The 17,141-nt window shown below is 38.4% G+C and overlaps 1 protein-coding gene across 6 annotated transcripts in view; it reads left to right on the top strand.

Annotated features, from left to right (window-relative positions):
* The window catches only part of LOC134543051 (probable G-protein coupled receptor 139), a 75,719-nt gene that overhangs the window by 13,930 nt on the left and 44,648 nt on the right, over positions 1–17,141 (top strand). Inside the window, exon 2 of one of the 6 annotated variants that reach the window (XM_063387766.1) lies at positions 1,653–1,768. The exons of 3 other annotated variants lie outside the window; for them this stretch is intronic. The gene's annotated coding sequence lies outside the window, so the exon portion shown is untranslated. Of the gene's footprint in view, positions 1–1,408; positions 1,769–3,443; positions 3,610–17,141 lie in introns of those variants that run through there. 2 more of the 6 variants (XM_063387763.1, XM_063387767.1) reach the window with 2 other exon arrangements.

Consider the following 17,141-nt stretch of genomic DNA (forward strand, 5'->3'; position numbering starts at 1 on the left):
GACAATTGTAAAAACTAAAAACTGACACGGCCACAACACAGGAGTCCATACAGGACAAGAAATCGACAGTTGAGTCCACTAGCGCCTGGGTAAATTGAACACGCCAGGTCTGGTTCATAAACTACGCAAGAGACACAAGACGCAAAATGCTCAGATATCATATTTTATAGCACCGGTTTATAAACTTCGCAAGGCGCAATAGCGCAACACAAGTATTGACCAACTTCGTGCAATTTGGCTTGCGTTTTCGACGGCCATATTTTTAAAGAGATGTGTTCCGAAAACAAAGACGTTATGTGCATAGAAACTTATGAAGTGTTTTTATTATAGACCTATACATCATTGACACTTGTTAAATTTTCACACAGTGATATAAGTATATAACTTTTTAAATCAAAATTAATGGCTATTTATTTTGCTTTCAAAAGCACCCGGGATAAAAATATGTTTGTTTTCATTTTTAAGTTGTAGGGTTGGTGACGTCCTGCGACTTGCGTGTGACTTTCTTGCGTTGGTTGCGTGTCGCTCTGTTGCGTCGTTACGTTCCTTGCGTAGTTGATAAACCCAGTCCAATGACAGCAGTGCTCGTCGGCTGAAGAGCTACTAGGGATTGCAAATATTATCGATACATCTATAATTTGATATCGTTTGTTTAGTACCAATATTTTTATATCGATATTTTGTTCCGATGATATCGTATTTGAATAAAAAATAATTTTCAAGTAAAAAAAAGAAATAAAATAATCCGTAGATAGCTTTGGCAGAAAAAAAAATGGTGGAACGATGGCTTCGGGAAAAAAAAATGTTCAAAAGGAGGATAAAAAGGGAAATTTTACTTATATAAGAATAAAAGCTTAGATAACTGAAGAATAAATGTTTATAAGTTTGACAATATATAGGAATATATTTTTGCTACGTTCAGTTAATTATAATTAAGTTACTTGTATCAGATTTTAATCTTACCAGCAAAATCAAATATAACTAAGTAATTTTTCAATATTTTACTATTCATTATTTTTTTCACTACATGTTTATTTTCTTATTTTTGCTTCAATTCTTAAGAATTCTATAAAAAATAACAATACATAAAAATTATTTTTAAAAAAAGTTGCTGAGAAAAAAAATCGAAACATGTAGAGAAGGCATTATTACTAAAATATAAAAACATTTTAAAAAAAATTCGCTGTACTCACTTTTACTAGAAAGAGCTGAACTTGAATTAGGTGATTCCTTTATAACAACTTAGATACATCAAGAACTCAATATAACATAAATAAAAAATTTCATAGTAAGTAAAGCATGGGTAAAAGTACGTATATTATAACAGACAGATATATCGATGTTTCCAGGCCGCTATTTGTATCGTTATCGAGACAATCCAAGCAGGTATGTGTCGATGTTGTCGGACAGTCTTGCCACCCCTGCCGGACGTGTAACCGCGCTAGCTGCTCCGAGGTGTTCACTGCTGTCCGCGTGGCAGGTGAGAGTGATTTACGCGCGCAGCTTGCGCGGAGTGAGAGGGGGCGCTGGTATTTCTGGGGGCCCCGGTCGACGCATGAGGGGTGGGGGGAGGAGGAGGAAGTGGAGGGGGTGGTCGCGACGCCGGGGAGAATGAGGCGGCAGTCGCGAGCTCGTGCCGACGATGTCAGCAGGGCGCAGCGGGGAGATGCGCTCCGCAGCAGCCGTGGTCCAGCGCGACCTCGCGTCCGGCCTCCAGGGCTGGTGAAGAGCTGGACCTCGCCTCTTCCAGCCGCGCGCGCTCCGACAAGTGAGTGGGCTTCCTCCCCCGATTTTGTTTTTATTTTCCCTGACCTGACTTAAAACTAAGTGTGTTTGGGAGGGGTCCGGGTCAGGGGAGGGACCTAAGTGCGTCTCAGGCCGAAGCCTACACGCCTAGTCACGTTGGGATCGACCATGCACCGTGTGCTGGGAGGGGATTGGCCGGCCATGGCAGGGATTGGCGCCATGACTAACTCGCCTCACTCTTAAATCTAGGCTATAACTAGAGATGGGTTGGGCCCAGGTGAAACCATGCTTGGACACAATTCCTCCCTTCAAGGGGCTCGCTAGGGCTGCGTCTGTGTCGGCGAGGCGGGATGATATGCGCGACGCTCGCTGTTGCTTCTTCTGGCGCGCGGTCTTCTCGTCGTGCATATGAGCGGTGACCGCGACATCATATGGCGGAGAAATAAAGATAAAGATTTAAGTGCTTCCAAGAATCTGTAGGGGTTGTTTTATGCCTGAAAATTACTCTGAAAACAAGCCTTTTTTAGCCATTTTTAACTCTTGTAAAAATACGGGTTAAAAACTTAATCGGGGATCAAAAGTATTTTTTTCAGCCCTCAGCGAATTCTTGAATGTTTTTAGTAAAAAATACCCCATTCTGATATCTTTAGTAGATTTCAAATCGCTTAGTTTTTCTTGAAGTTCTGCGCACCGTGTGAGTGCCCGGGCAGACGAAGGGAAACTTTTTCAAAGCTGGTACGATGGGTCGAGACGTCAGCATCTCACCGTAATGACAAGTGTCGAATTACTGTCAACTTACTTGTCGAGAACACAAAACGGCATGTTCGCAATTACACAGAATGTCCCTCATTCTGGAAAGTCAGGGAATTTACTTGAAATCCTGGAAATGTCGTGGATATAGTAGTTTGAGCTGAAAACGTCATGCTCCAGTCTGCTTCACCTAGACTGTGAAAGCATTTTTTTTTTTCAAATTTTATGTTTTTGCATAGTTATGAACGCCATAAGGATGGGGGAGTCTGGATTTTGTTTCATCGTCTCAGAAAATTTCAAAATAGGTTGATTACTTATATAAAAAAAAATTAAGTCAAGGAATGTCAGTCAGGTAATGTCAGTGTTAGGGAATGTAAGTAAAAAGCGAGGGAATTTTTTTATTTCAAGATTTATGTGGACATCCTGTTATAGCACACTTGCATACTACCGCACTCGGACACTTGCACACTAGCATTCATGTCGCATGTACGCTTGTATGCTTGCCCACATGTACACGTATTAAAAATATTAGCGCACTCTTAAAATTTCCTATCTTATCTGGAGGCCACGCACAGTTTTTTAAATTTAAATTATAAGTCCATAAAAAAAAGCCGTAAAAAGATATATAAAATACTTTTAAACTTTTGAGGTGACGATGGTTTTGTGGTCTAGGGACCAGGAGACAAAACACTACGTAATTCTTTCCCGGAGGTCACGCCATGGTAACGACAGCAGTAGGTAGTCTACCTTTGAAATATGCTTGATTTGACATCGTTAACTACTCACGCACCCATGCATTGTGTAAATATATTTCCCACTAATTCACGGTATATCACTTACATTTTTTTTACAAACAAGTCTAATGCATAGGAAACTCACCACATTTGGAAGGTAAATTTCCCATACGTAACCTAAATCTTATTAACGGTTTAACAGCGTTTCTCGTCTCATTTGACCCCTCTCAGACGAGGCGACTAGTTGATTCCACAGAGGTCGTGATGTAGGGCGTTCCACAAGTCGGTTTCAACCAGGAGCACAGTTTATAGAAGAAATTCGCAGTAGTCACGCGAAATGGGATATGAGGCGTGAGAATACAGCGATATGTAATATGAGGTGAGATGAATACAGCTATATGGTATATGAGGTGTGAGCAATACATCGATATGGGATATGAGGTGAGAGGAATACAGCGATATGGGATATGAGGTGAGAGGAATACAGTGATATGGGATATGAGGTGTGAGCAATACAGCGATATGGGATATGAGGTGAGAGGAATACAGCGATATGGGATATGAGGTGAGAGGAATACAGCGATATGGGATATGAGGTGAGAGGAATACAGCGATATGGGATATGAGGGTTGAGGAATACAGCGATATGGGATATGAGGTGAGAGGAATACAGCGATAAAATCAAATTGAATGAAGCTCGGAGGGAAGTGGTACGGAAATGCTTTGTCGATGTTAACAGCATGGAGCCCGCCAAACAAGGTGCAATCGGTAAGAACATTTCATTTCAATTATTAGAAATATTTAAGTAATTATTTAACTAAGAAATTTACCTATATTTACAAATGACGGAGGTCTTATATTTCCGAGCAGATTTCATTAAGTTGCGTGGTGTGGAACCAGCCTACAAAGAATGTTCACGCGGCAGTCAACCAGCTGAGAGTCAAGCAGGCAACGTGTAGTCGAATCAACCGAACCGTGTGGCGGGCCGTCTCCCAGTGCTGGCGGCCTCGAGTCTGGAGAGGGGTGGGGAGGAGGAGAGGAGAGCCGTTACCTCCGTTGGACATTGTTGTGGGATGTCTATCTCTCATTCTTCATCCTCCACCGCGCGTCGTGATTTTCTGATCTGTCAGTCGCGTTCACAAAGATATCTGGATATCAAGTTCAACGTCAAACAGTTTTCAGAGTTCACCAGAAAAAGTCGTGTAAATTGTGGTCATCTCCTGGAATAACTTTTCCCTCAAATCCCTGATCGTTCTTGTGCTTTTTTGACGTGACGTCTAATAAATCGATGAACGCCGGCTGCACGCACGAAAAAGTGTCCCGTTACGCACATTGTTCCGTTACACTGTCCCGTTATGCACATTGTACGCTTGCGCCGCATCTATCTCTCTTCCACTCGACTGTTAAAGAAAGTGAAGTGAAAAGTTAATGTGGTTTTCATTGCTTATTACAACAACAATTTCGGCAATAAAGGTTAATTATTCTTGCATTTTAAAAATCTGATTACTAGTATAATTTCAAGTATTTATTCTTTTATTATTAAAATAAAAATGATTCAATTTTATTCATAAAGTATGCAATCATTTCATCAATGTTTTGTTATGACGTTGTCACGTTAAACTATCGTCCGTAAACCGACTTTACAGACAACCAATTTTTTTTTCTTTAATCGTGTCTACATGTACTTCCAAGCTGGTAATGTGACCAGCCATGCAGGATGCATGCCTAGACTGTGGTGCGTCGGATGGTAACACGGACACGCCGGATGTCGCCGGATGTCGCCGGATGTCGCCGGATGTCGCGTGGACACGAGAGCGAGTTTCCGCTGCACGCGACATTTGGGGAAACTTCTTCCGCAAATACATTTTTTCTGGAGCTCTTTTTTTATTTATTATTTCTCCGTCTAGAGCTACTCTCTGACCGCAATAACTCGCGAGTAACCGAGTTAGATGAGTACGGAGTGTAACATTTATGATAGTCGTGTTAGTTCTACGACAGTCGTTAACATTTTATACTGTTTCTCCTGAATAACCATTATAAAATTTCACCCAAAGGAAATGATCTGAACACTTTTGATTCATAAAAAACGGAACGTTGCGCCCTGTATTTAATATGAAAATTAAAAAAAAAAAAAAACAGTAGCTACTATTTTTGTTGATGCTGGCGTCAGCTTGAAATTTATTTTACAAATTTAAAATCGAAACACTACTCAGCACATCCTTAATAAATTTTATTATTTTTTTAAATTTGATAAAAATATATTTTGTCACAGTTTACATCTATGCCTAATTTTCTGAGTAATGTAATACGTAGCAGATGTGTTAGTTGGAGGGTTGTGCGTTCGGCCGAGTGCTTTTGAGAACAAATTTTATAATGAGCTGTAGTTTTTTACTTACTCTTACTCGTTCTTTATCTTGTTATCTTACAATTGGATGTGTATAACATATAATTATTATATGATTTCCTTTTTTCTACAGTGTTAACTACTGAAATTCGATTATACAAATTACTTCAAATAAAGGTATGTTTGGGCGCCATAGTTAACATAACAAGTTATGTAACATCTGCATACTGATATTCATGTGTGATTAGACACTACTTAATCAATATCATAATACATTAATGCTGGTGACAGTAAATTTGATAAATTTAAGTGTATTCCGGTTTTTCATATCAGTAAGAAACACACTATACATACATACATACATACATACATACATACATACATACATACATACATACATACATACATACATACATACATACATACATACATACATACATACATACATACATACATACATACATACATACATACATACATACATACATACATACATACAAACTCCAGACACAAATTATATATAAAAGTATAGGATTTCTAGTAATACCAAATTTACTCTATAGTTAAGCATAATGGTTACAGTATGGACACTGATTATATACATGTTGAATATCTTGGCATTTTTGGTGATATTGAATTTTCATAAGAACCTCTGTTGTTATGGAATTTGTATGGTATTCTCAATATCTAAAGACTTAAACTAATATTTTAATTGATTGTTTCTGGACAAAGTTTATATCACCATCTGTATATTTTTTTAATCTTTTTCTGTTTGCTGTCCAAACATTTAGATTATTACATTAGCAAATATATGTCTTACGATCAAAAGACATAACTTAGGCCAAATGAGTTCGATGAAAACTTATCTTAACATCCTTGCAGAACTTCCTTAGATCAGTAAAATAACTGATATCTCTATCCATACAAAACCTTACCTGCTTCTTATACCAATTAACCAACTATTCTGTACTCTTGTTATAGGTACAGAAAATAATCAAGTTTATTACAATATCACCTTTAGATTAATAAATGCCCGCGAATTTTTTTTTCCCCCCACAAATAAATACACCTGATGTGGTACGGAGAAAAAAAAGCGAGCATGAACTTCGGGGAACTTCGGGGAACTTCGGGTGTGGCTCTCTCGTGTGTGAAAAGAAGGTTTCCCACTTAGAACTGCACTTTTGCATAGACAAACAAATTACTTTAACTACTTATGTAATCACAGCAGTATTATAGAGAACTTAAATTATTATAAATGTTTAGGCCTAGAGTAGTATTATTCGATAGACACAACATTGCCCACTAGACCTACTTACTTGACTAGGCATGTACAAAACCTGAATAGGTTGGCAATCTTGCATGCACAAAAATCATAGTGTGTTCGAATACCAATTGATTATGTACTTAAACAATAGTACAGAGAACAGAAACATTTTTTATTTACCGCTGCTAAATTACCGTTTAAGCATCAATATTTTAGTTTGTTTACGTTTTTAATAACGTCTCTGCAGTAATATATTTTGTTTCTGACATTATTTGTTTATTTTTTTAAGACTCTGAGAACATTTATTTTGATTACATAACATGGTTTTATGTATTTTCGGACCGTTTGGTGCTCCAACGGCATTTTCAATTGGCATGATGTGATTGTGTGCTGCCTTGGCGGCTCGGCGTTCAAAAATTCAAACAACCAAAATCTTCAAAGCGTCCAGCCCGTTGCATCATGGGAATTGGATTGCCGGGGAGAGTTCGGATCCAGGTCCGTTATTCTTTGTTTCGATGATTTTTTTCCGAAGGACCATTTTGGAAACAAGAATTTGACCGGCGGAGTAAAACTACAATAACGAAATGATAGAAACGTCCAACTCAAACGAACAGTATACACAAGCCGGCGCCATCTTGAACACTGCCGTCACAAACAAAGAAAATATTTAAATAAATTATATAAAAAAACATGTTTTTAAAACGGACTAAAAAGTATACAATAATTTCTCCTAGCCCCAGAATGTTCTAAAAATGTGTGATTGTGGATTTTTTACAAATATTAACTTGTAAGTTTTCAAACGGAAAACGTGGGGCGCATGTGTTAATAATAGTAAGGAGTGTAGGTAGTAGCTGTCGTTGAGAAATCTCACACAATCGTGTATCATTTGCAGTGCAATAAAATTGTTAGTGAACTATTCATGCATCAATTATTTATTGCAGTTCATATCATTTGCAGTATTGTTAAACAAAGATGTTAACATTTCAGCAAAGAATTAGCTTTGAACTTCGTTTTAACAAAAAAAAAATTCGCTATTCATTTGGGAAAGAGAGATGTGAGGTCGTTCTCACTATGTCTTCAATTAGGTACTAACATGGCAGTGATACACTAACTCCCTAACTTCTTATCTCCACGAATTTGCTTCCAGCGTATAACTTGACAGCGAGAGAAAAAGTTGTGCGCACCTCCCGAAAATACAAAAATAGCCTGTATTTCTGCTATGTTCAGCCCGTCCAGTTTCAGCGCCTGCTAAACGCCGTCAAGAATGCTGTCGGTTTCGTGACTTACAAATATAGAAGGCGCTCGGAGCGTCGCAGAGAGATCAAGATTTGAAAGGGGACCAAGTTCTTGTCCGTGTTCGCGTTGCTCCACCGAGGTTACCTCACAGGTGGCGCCGCTTCTGCCTCGTCAGTGGTGGCTTTGCTCTTGTGAAGCGCTCGCCCGGAAATCGCTCAGCCGATATTAACGGTTTTTTTATAGGTTCGGTATCACACGCCATTAGATTTTTTTTTCGTCATTACTTATATTTAAAGTCTATTTATAAAAATTTAACTGGATTCCTCCCATGAATTCGTTGTTCTTACACAAATAATTTCAACAAATATTCACTGAGTGTATTATAATGGTTGTAAAAGGTTGCACACGTATTCGTAATTATTATTATTACTTGCGTGGATTTTTACACTTAGTAAACATCTTTTGAAAATATTGGTGTCAGAACAACAAATGCAAGTGAGGTTTACAGTTAAAATTTTAGAAATAAAAGTAATGACGGAAAAATAAAAACAAAAATCAACATGGCGTGAGGGACCGAGAGATAGGGACCGACTGACGTTAGATTGGTTTCAAATGTTTTATCTCTTAATAATTTTTTTTATAGTTTAATTTTCTAAATTCGACTTCATCAAAGCATAGTATATTATATATAACTAAGTGGAATGCCTGAACTCAATAGTGACTGGCTGCTACAAATAGTTTTTCTCTGTGACGTCATTGGTGTTTAGTATTTAATTTATACTTGTTAATGACCACAACTGTAACAATGATGTTAATACACGCTATGCTATAGTCTTTGTATATCTTTTAGTTTGTAATCGGTACTTTATCCAGGGAAAATTTCAATATTATAAAATTAAAAAAAATTGTGTTGACATAAAAACTGTTGAAACAAATATCGCGTATCCCCCTTGATTATTTTCAATATTCCTTTTAAAACACATCAGTGTTTGCAAATACAAACAGTAATTGAATCTTGAGTTTTACTACCTTTAACAGCAGCACAACGTTTTGTTACAAAACAATCTTATATATAGTTACGCTAATCACTGACTCACTGACTTTGTAACACCAAAGATAAATGTAGGCTATACCTCTGAGACAGGCGTATCATGAAGCACACTCCATAGAAATGTGTATAAAATAGAAAATGGAAGTGAAACAATCGGGGGGGGGGGGGGGGGGGGGGGGGGGGGCACGTCTGCTTGATTATATGGTAACTGTGTAAAGCTTTCTTTTTTCCTTCGACTAATTATTGCGCTATATTAGTTAAACGCCCAAAACATTGGCTGAAGTGTAATGTTTGCAGTGTGGAAACAGTTTTAAATGACTTTGTTTACTAAAGTTACTGTTTTTAACAACTGAGATTCTAATCCATACTTACTAACCATCATTAGACTTGGTCAAGCTTCAAGCACCCTTTCCACAATGTTTTGGGCAGAACCATATAGCGATGGTGACGTTGAAAAGTGACTTCACCTTCGTTACAGCAAGTCATCTCCTGACAATTCCTAACTTCCTGGTAACAATAAGTAACATTTGAAATACAGCTACATAATTGGTACACGCCTGAGATATTAAATTAAAATGTTTCTTATATTCATAATTTTTCAATGGCATCTTAGGCGCCTTACGAATAACTATGCTTATAATTACTAAAAAGGCTTATATCTCAAAGTTAAGCTCTAAACGAAAAACTGAAAAAAATTTCCTTTTTTTGGAAATCTAAGTGTTGTGTCACTGGGAATCTTTTGATGATATTTTGAATTTCGTACTTATGCCTTTTCAAAAATATTTGTTTTTATTTTTATAATATGCTTAAATCTTTGAAGTTTATAATTTTATTAAATAAAATGTTGGTAATTTATTTATCTTTTATGTATATAATATATGTTTGTATGTCAGAAAGTTTTTTTGGCAGATTTGTTTTTTTTTATTGTTACGCCCTTTTTAATTTGTATATTATATTATTATTTTGTGGCCAATTTATTTCGTGCTGCTAAAATTATCAGTAAATAGCACATTTGTACTTTATTTACATAATTTATGTCAATATTTTATAATTTATATATACAAGAAATAATTTTTAGTTTGCACAAAATTAAAATTAATGTATTTTTTAATAAAAATCTTGTGTATATTAAATTAAAGTGTTTGTGTCATTTATCATTTTTAAACGGGTGCTTTATGCGCCTTTCAACCTCTTAGAGAATACATACTTTGTAATACTTTCTAAAATTCAAATGTTTATTCTTAAAATTCCACGAGTTGGCTCGATATATAACCAAGATGAGTTCATCGTTTCGTCCAATGTACTAATTAATATTTTATTGTTCCAGCCAAATGATATAATTACCTCTTAATTTAGACGGAACAAATTTTGTTTATTTTATTTGTGCTTGAGTCCAGTGCAGTTGCAACATGAGTACACGTGAATTTGTTCGTTACCGAGGTTAGATGTTATAACATCTCTGGCGAATACTAAAAAACTCGTTCACATGTATTATTTTATTTGTAAATGACTGCAACTGTAACAATACAATAAATAGACACAATGTTTTGGTCTCAAGTTCTTTTAATCCCTGCCTTAAACGAAGGAAATTTTTTTTAAAATATTAAACGCTAAAAATCTTTACGGCATATAAAATGTTGAAACCAATATGGCGTGTTTCGTTTTCTAAATTTTTCCCCCACCTTTTATATTTTGTAGCCTAATGTGCGAAACGAAAATAAATGGCTGCATTCACTGTTAATAATGTTCATAAGTTATTTATGAATGAAACTGACGTCGAACCTCACGGTCACTGTTTAGTTAGTCAAGCATCACATTGTAAATAAACTCACTGTTTGACAGGCAGTGCCAATGTAGGTATTGCACTTCAAGACTTTCTAAAGTTTCTTTCTTTCTTTTTTATTTCGTGGTTTGTTACACACTTTTATTACTATTTCTGAGTACCATTCCATCGTGTTCAGACACGCACAACACTCGCCTCTTGAAGTTCCGCTGACGTAATACCAGTTACAACAAGCTTAACTCCCCCCTCCCTTTGCCCATAATTCAACAAGCAGTCTCAAGTGTTATGCGCGTTCAGGCGAGAGATAATGAACGCGCGCACGTGCAACTAAAGGTTTAAACCACGCAATTAAAATCAATGATGTGTCGTAACGTCTTTGGAAGATGGTTGCGAACTTTCCTGCTTCACTCAGTGGGCGTGGATCAAACAAGAATCAGTCTGTGGGATTGTGAAGAAGTTCTATGCTGCAAACGCATTGATCAGCTCCGAACGGATGAAGGTCCCCATCGCGAATTAAGAATTTTTTTTTAAGTGAGGAAAATCTGGAAAAAAATTACATAAAAATATTAATTTAAACACAACACTCAAGCAAAAAAAAACTTGCATTACAATTATTAATGACAAATGGGCCTACACAACAAGTAACCGTAAGTTGAAATGGCATATGTTGTAACAGCTCACTTTGCATCACCCAAAATAACAAACATGCTGTCTTCACTGATATATTGCAAAATTTTTCCCAAATTCACGGGAAGGGAGAGGGGAGTACAAATCCTACCCTGGTACCACCAATGGAAATCTCGGAAGTCAATACTCACAATCGATCAGCGAGACTAGAACCTTCCGAGAAAGAAAATACGTGGCTGAGAAAAAAGAAAGATAGGATGGTCTCTGTGTATGCTAATGTGCTTAAGGGCAAGTGACTCTCTAGTTTTATCGTATTTATTAAAAAAAAAAAAAAAACTCTGTAATCTGGCTCTTCAAACTCAGGTTATTTGCTTCTCGGCAGATTTCAAGTACCTACGTCAACAGCACTGGTCTGCAGAGTTGTGTTTGACCTCTCCGGAAATACCGCATACGCAATCCACTTTTAAGTGCGTTCTGACATAAACATTCACCTATAAGTAAATAATCGCCTCATTTTTTTTTTTACCCCCTGTGCTGCAATGGATCGCATCCACGCAGTCTGCGCACTGCGCAACACTGCTCGCGCATCTCTTTGTTTACTGCGCCCGAGAGAAGCACCGCTACAGCCAACGCTTGAAAATAGCTTCTACGCGTGTTTACTCGCCACGCTTGTTTATGGATACCGTGGAAAATAACTCATAAATCTGACCGTGGCAGAAGCATCAAGTGAAAGCTATCAAAGGTTTTTATTCCCAAAGATTAATGGGGTCTCAGTAAACCACTTCTGTCGAGGCTACTGTATTATTTTTTTGAAATATGAGCAAGTGAAATTCTCGGGGAGAAAATAAACAGTGGCTATAGCATGTCGTACAGAAACCAATTTAGAAACAAAGGATATGATTTGAAACAAAAATCTCCAAAAAGGCTCTATTTGGATACCTGGTGATCAGTCTAGTGCGTGGTTTCATTTTCTGTCACTGCACACTTGTGAGATGGTGGAGTTTTTATTTCTCAGGATGACGGCATTGTGTGACGTAGTTGAAGTCACTTTTTAACCTCACCATCGCCATAATGTCCCGTCCAAAACATTGCGGTATTTATGCTTGATAACGTCAGATGATGGTAAGTAAGTATGCATTGGAAACTCCGTGGTTAAAAACAGTCCGTCACGAGGTAGAAATAAGAGAGATATCGTTATGTTGAAAAAATGACACGTTCATATTTCCTGGAATGAATACTTACTACCTCAGAAGCAGAAAAATAAATTATATGAGTAGTATTAAGTAGCCGCTCCGAGGGCAGACGGGAGGCTGCGGATTGAGAATGACCCCTCCGGAAGTTTTCAAGTAAAAAAAAAAAAAAGAGGCAATTTTATGTTTTAAAACGGGAAATTTGGTGTGAATTGTGAAGAATATAGAGTCAAATTTTGAGGAAAAACGGTAAATTTTGAACCAAAATTCAAGATGGGGACTGGTCATGGACCCCCCAAGTGGCTATTATACAGAATGTACATAAAAGAATGTCCCAGTTTCAATGGTATATTATACCAGTTTAATTTGGACTATTTACCAACCACAAATCATACATCAAATTGAAAGTTAACTAATTTTTTTACAAATGTTCAATATGTGCACTTTTAGCTATACGGCACACATCCAATCTAAAGTCCAATTCTTTCCACACCACTTTGGGTAACAAGTCCGGAGTAATGGGAGTAATACCTTTTCGATTCTGTGTCTCAGCTCGGGCAAATTATTAGGTAGCGGCAGAATGTAGAAACGATATTTTATAAAGCCTCTAAGGAAAAAAATATCGCATGGTGTCATGTTGGGTGAACGTAGAGGCCAGCGAAAAAGAGCTCTGTCGTCTCGACCATTACGACCAATCCAACGGCCAGGGAATTTGACGTTCAACCACTCTCGTACAAAGAGATTCCAATGGGGAGGGGCTGCATCCTGTTGCGAAATAAAAATTTTTTATGTTCACCTTCTACTAATTGGGGAAAGAGCCATTCTTTTGCGCTGCAAGCGAGAAAACAACAAAGCAGTATCCGCGTATGCGATTATCTAAAACTGCCTGTTACTTTTGACGTGACGTCTAATAAATCTATGAACGCCGGCTGCACGCACGAAATAGTGTCCCGTTACGCTGTGTCCCGTTACGCTCATTGTACGCTTGCGCCGCATCTATCTGTCTTCCACTCGATTGGAACAACCATCGATTTGACTTTTTCGAGGCACATTAATCTTGAAACACTCCCATTCGTTTCCTACTTTTCCTATCATCGTCCTATCCTTAACAGAATAACACAGATTGGAAGAAGTTAAATAGCAAACATGTATAAAAGTTATAGTTAAAATAATCTCTTCGTTAAAGTAATAAACATATTTGAATTAATGAGTGCAAATAAAAGTAAATTTATCAATTAAATTGTAGATTTCATTTCACTCCTTTGAATCCATACAAAATAGTGATGATCCAATAAAAATGATTCAATTTTATTCATAAAAGTATGAAATCATTACATCAATGTTTTATGACTTTGTCACGTTAAACTATTGTCCGTAAACCGAATTTACAGACAACCATTTTTTTTAATTACGACCTTGAACCAACATTCTATAACACTTACAATTGAACGTATTAAATTTTATAACTGGGAACATTCTTTCATGGCCGTACTGCATTTTACTTACATGTAAACTGCAATGAACTCCCCAGCGCGTATGGTACGTGAATGGGCGCCGGACTGGGAAGTTTGACGAGAGGGCACATAAACGAGAAGTCTAATAAGATGTCCATCAAATTCTGTCCCTGCCCGAACACGCCCGAATATTCACCTTTCGGCCAACCTCGGGATTTGTTTTAGGTATTTTTGCGCAGGAAAAATTAATTCAAATATTAAAAGTGGTCGGTTAGGTTAGCTACATTAAAACACTTTAAAACACTATGGATGGTCAGTTAGGTTGGTATAGCTACATTAAAATAAACAGAGAAATATAAATATATGTAAATAAACCCGAGGTTGGCCGAAGGTGAATGTTCGGGCGTGTTCGGGCAGGGACAGAACTTGATGTACATCTTAGGCTTCCCCAAACAAACAGCGCGCCTCCTCTTCACAAGTGCCGCGTGGTCGAGAGACATAAAACGGCCGGTAGGAGCGGGCAGTTTTGGCGACCGGTCGTTCGAAACAGACGCGGCCCGTCACCGCGAGATTTACTACCTTCCCGCCGCGCGGCAACACGGCGCCCGCCATCTTGTTGTTGGCCCCACACACCGCCGTCGCGATACCTCCCCGGGCGAACGGCGCGGCCTGGTTTATTGACTCGAGCTTCTTTTGTTTCAAGGGCCGGTTGCGCCACATTAGGTTAGGTTAGCTACATTATAAATACTTTAAAACATTGTGGATGGTTGATTTGGTTAGGATAGCTACATTAAAGATACTGTGAAATCATGTAAACGGTTTCCTAGCCCTGGATATCTATATATTAAAAAGTTATTTGCTAAGCAACCATAAAATGATTTTACAGTATTTTTAATGTAGCTATACTTACCTAATATAACCAACCATACACAATGTTTTAAAGTATTTATAATGTAGCTAACCTATCCTAATCGACCGCAAAATTTAATGCCACACTGGTTTATACAATGATGAGATAGAACGGAAAAAAGAAGCGAGCATGAACTTCGGGGAACTTCGGGTGTGGCTCTCTCGTCTGTGAAATGAAGGCTTCCCTGAGCCAACAATCTCGGCCCGAGAATGGCCTTGCGTCTATTCGGCAAGTCCTAGTGTGGCCACCTTGATTCCTATTTTCCTTGCTTTCGAGGAATCATGTCAGGCAATTTTTGGGTTCTCTAATAGCCGGCAGAGATATATTAAATGCTATGTTTAATTGTTACTGTTTATAAATATAATTTAAACTATCCCTATGTACTTGAAACTAGAAAACTAGAAAAAATAGAAATTTTTCATAATTTGTACTGTAAATTATCTGAAATTTTCTAACACATTCACTAATATTTAGGTCTGGTTCAGGGACGACGAGAGAAATCCAAGTCCCAGAGGCAAACAATTGTATCGGCCCCTTCCCCCCCCCCTTTTTTTTTTAATGTACAACTTTTCAAACCCCACAATAAATATAACAAAAAAAAAAAAACATATGCAAATCGCGTGCAGAGCTTGAGAAGAAACCACATGTTGAAAACTGCTCAAGATACCAAAGTGGTGTCTGTCCACGAAGAGCATTCAAGAATGTGCTGAGAGGCGATGAGCGGTTCTGTTTCCGAATAACGTTTTTAAACTGTATCTTTAGGGAAATGTAAAAAAGCTAAAACACGTGTTTTCAGAGTAAATGTTTAGGCATGAAACTCCCGGTAGCTACATTTTGTTGAAAGCACACAAGGGACTTGCATTACACCTTTATCATCAATTCTCCCCCATATAATATTCTGGTTAACGCTCAGATTTCATAGTTGTCCTATGGACGACGAGAAGACTGTTCGCCAGTCCACAGCCCTGCGCTTAGAGACTATATCGCGCTAGAAGCACCAGCGAGCTTCGCACTTATCATCCCGCCTCACTGACACCAATACACCCCTGTCTAGGCGGGCCCCTTACGGTATGTCACAGAAGAAAATAGAGTTCAATATTATTTCGTTGTGTCAACAAAAATTAATTGATGCCCAGATCACCATTCTTTCTGTTGCTTTTCAATGGATTCCTGAATGTGAGAAGAAGTGAACCACTCACTGATTTAAAGAGTGGATTTGAAAACTGGGTGGCTTTTCTCTGTACTCGCTATCTGGCTGGCAACATCTCTGTGTGTTTATGGGTGGTTAAAGTCTCAAACAAAAAATTTTAACAATGACATTTTTTTAAAAAATTATATATTTTTGCATACATACACATATATTTGTGTAATATTCTATGACACCTGAGATCGAGCGTCTTTGGAGAATATTGACGCCATGGCCCACCCCGAGCTTCTGTCTCTTCAGTTCAGTTCATTCGTCCGCTGCTTGGCAGCGCCACCTGCTACTCGTTCAAAGTCTCTCGCTTCAGTTGAAACCGCGCGACTGGTGAAACCTGCACATCGACTGTATACTCGAACAGCCTGTGGTTAGAAGTATCCCGGGCGGGAAGCGGTTCCAAATGTTTCCCCTGGGAAGTAGCAAGAAGGGGTGGAAGAGGGCGTTGCGGCGGATGTCGGCCTTGGTGGCCGAGGGGGATGGCAGGGCGGAGAGAGACAGACTGCGCGCACCTGCCCCGGGCGAAGGGACCGCCTATTTCCGGTGCCGCCTGCACGTGTTGCCTCAAGGGAGCTTCCTGTTTTCGACCTCCTTGGAGCCTCAGTGCCGCGCGACACGCCCAAAGAGATCACATGCAACCTCCTTGCGGACATCGCCACACGAATATCACATGTTACTGACCACGGCGAGCTTAATTCTACAACCAGGGGTTGGCTACATCCCCCCCCCCTCCCCCTTCAGTTGATAACCTGCGCCATGTTGGTTAGACGCCCAAAACACGGGCAGAAGTGAAAACAAGTTTAAATGATTGCATTTTATGTGACTGTTTCTAACGACTGAGGTTTTAAACATCA

Source organism: Bacillus rossius, assembly GCF_032445375.1.
Source record: "Bacillus rossius redtenbacheri isolate Brsri chromosome 9 unlocalized genomic scaffold, Brsri_v3 Brsri_v3_scf9_2, whole genome shotgun sequence".
Lineage (NCBI taxonomy): Eukaryota > Metazoa > Arthropoda > Insecta > Phasmatodea > Bacillidae > Bacillus > Bacillus rossius.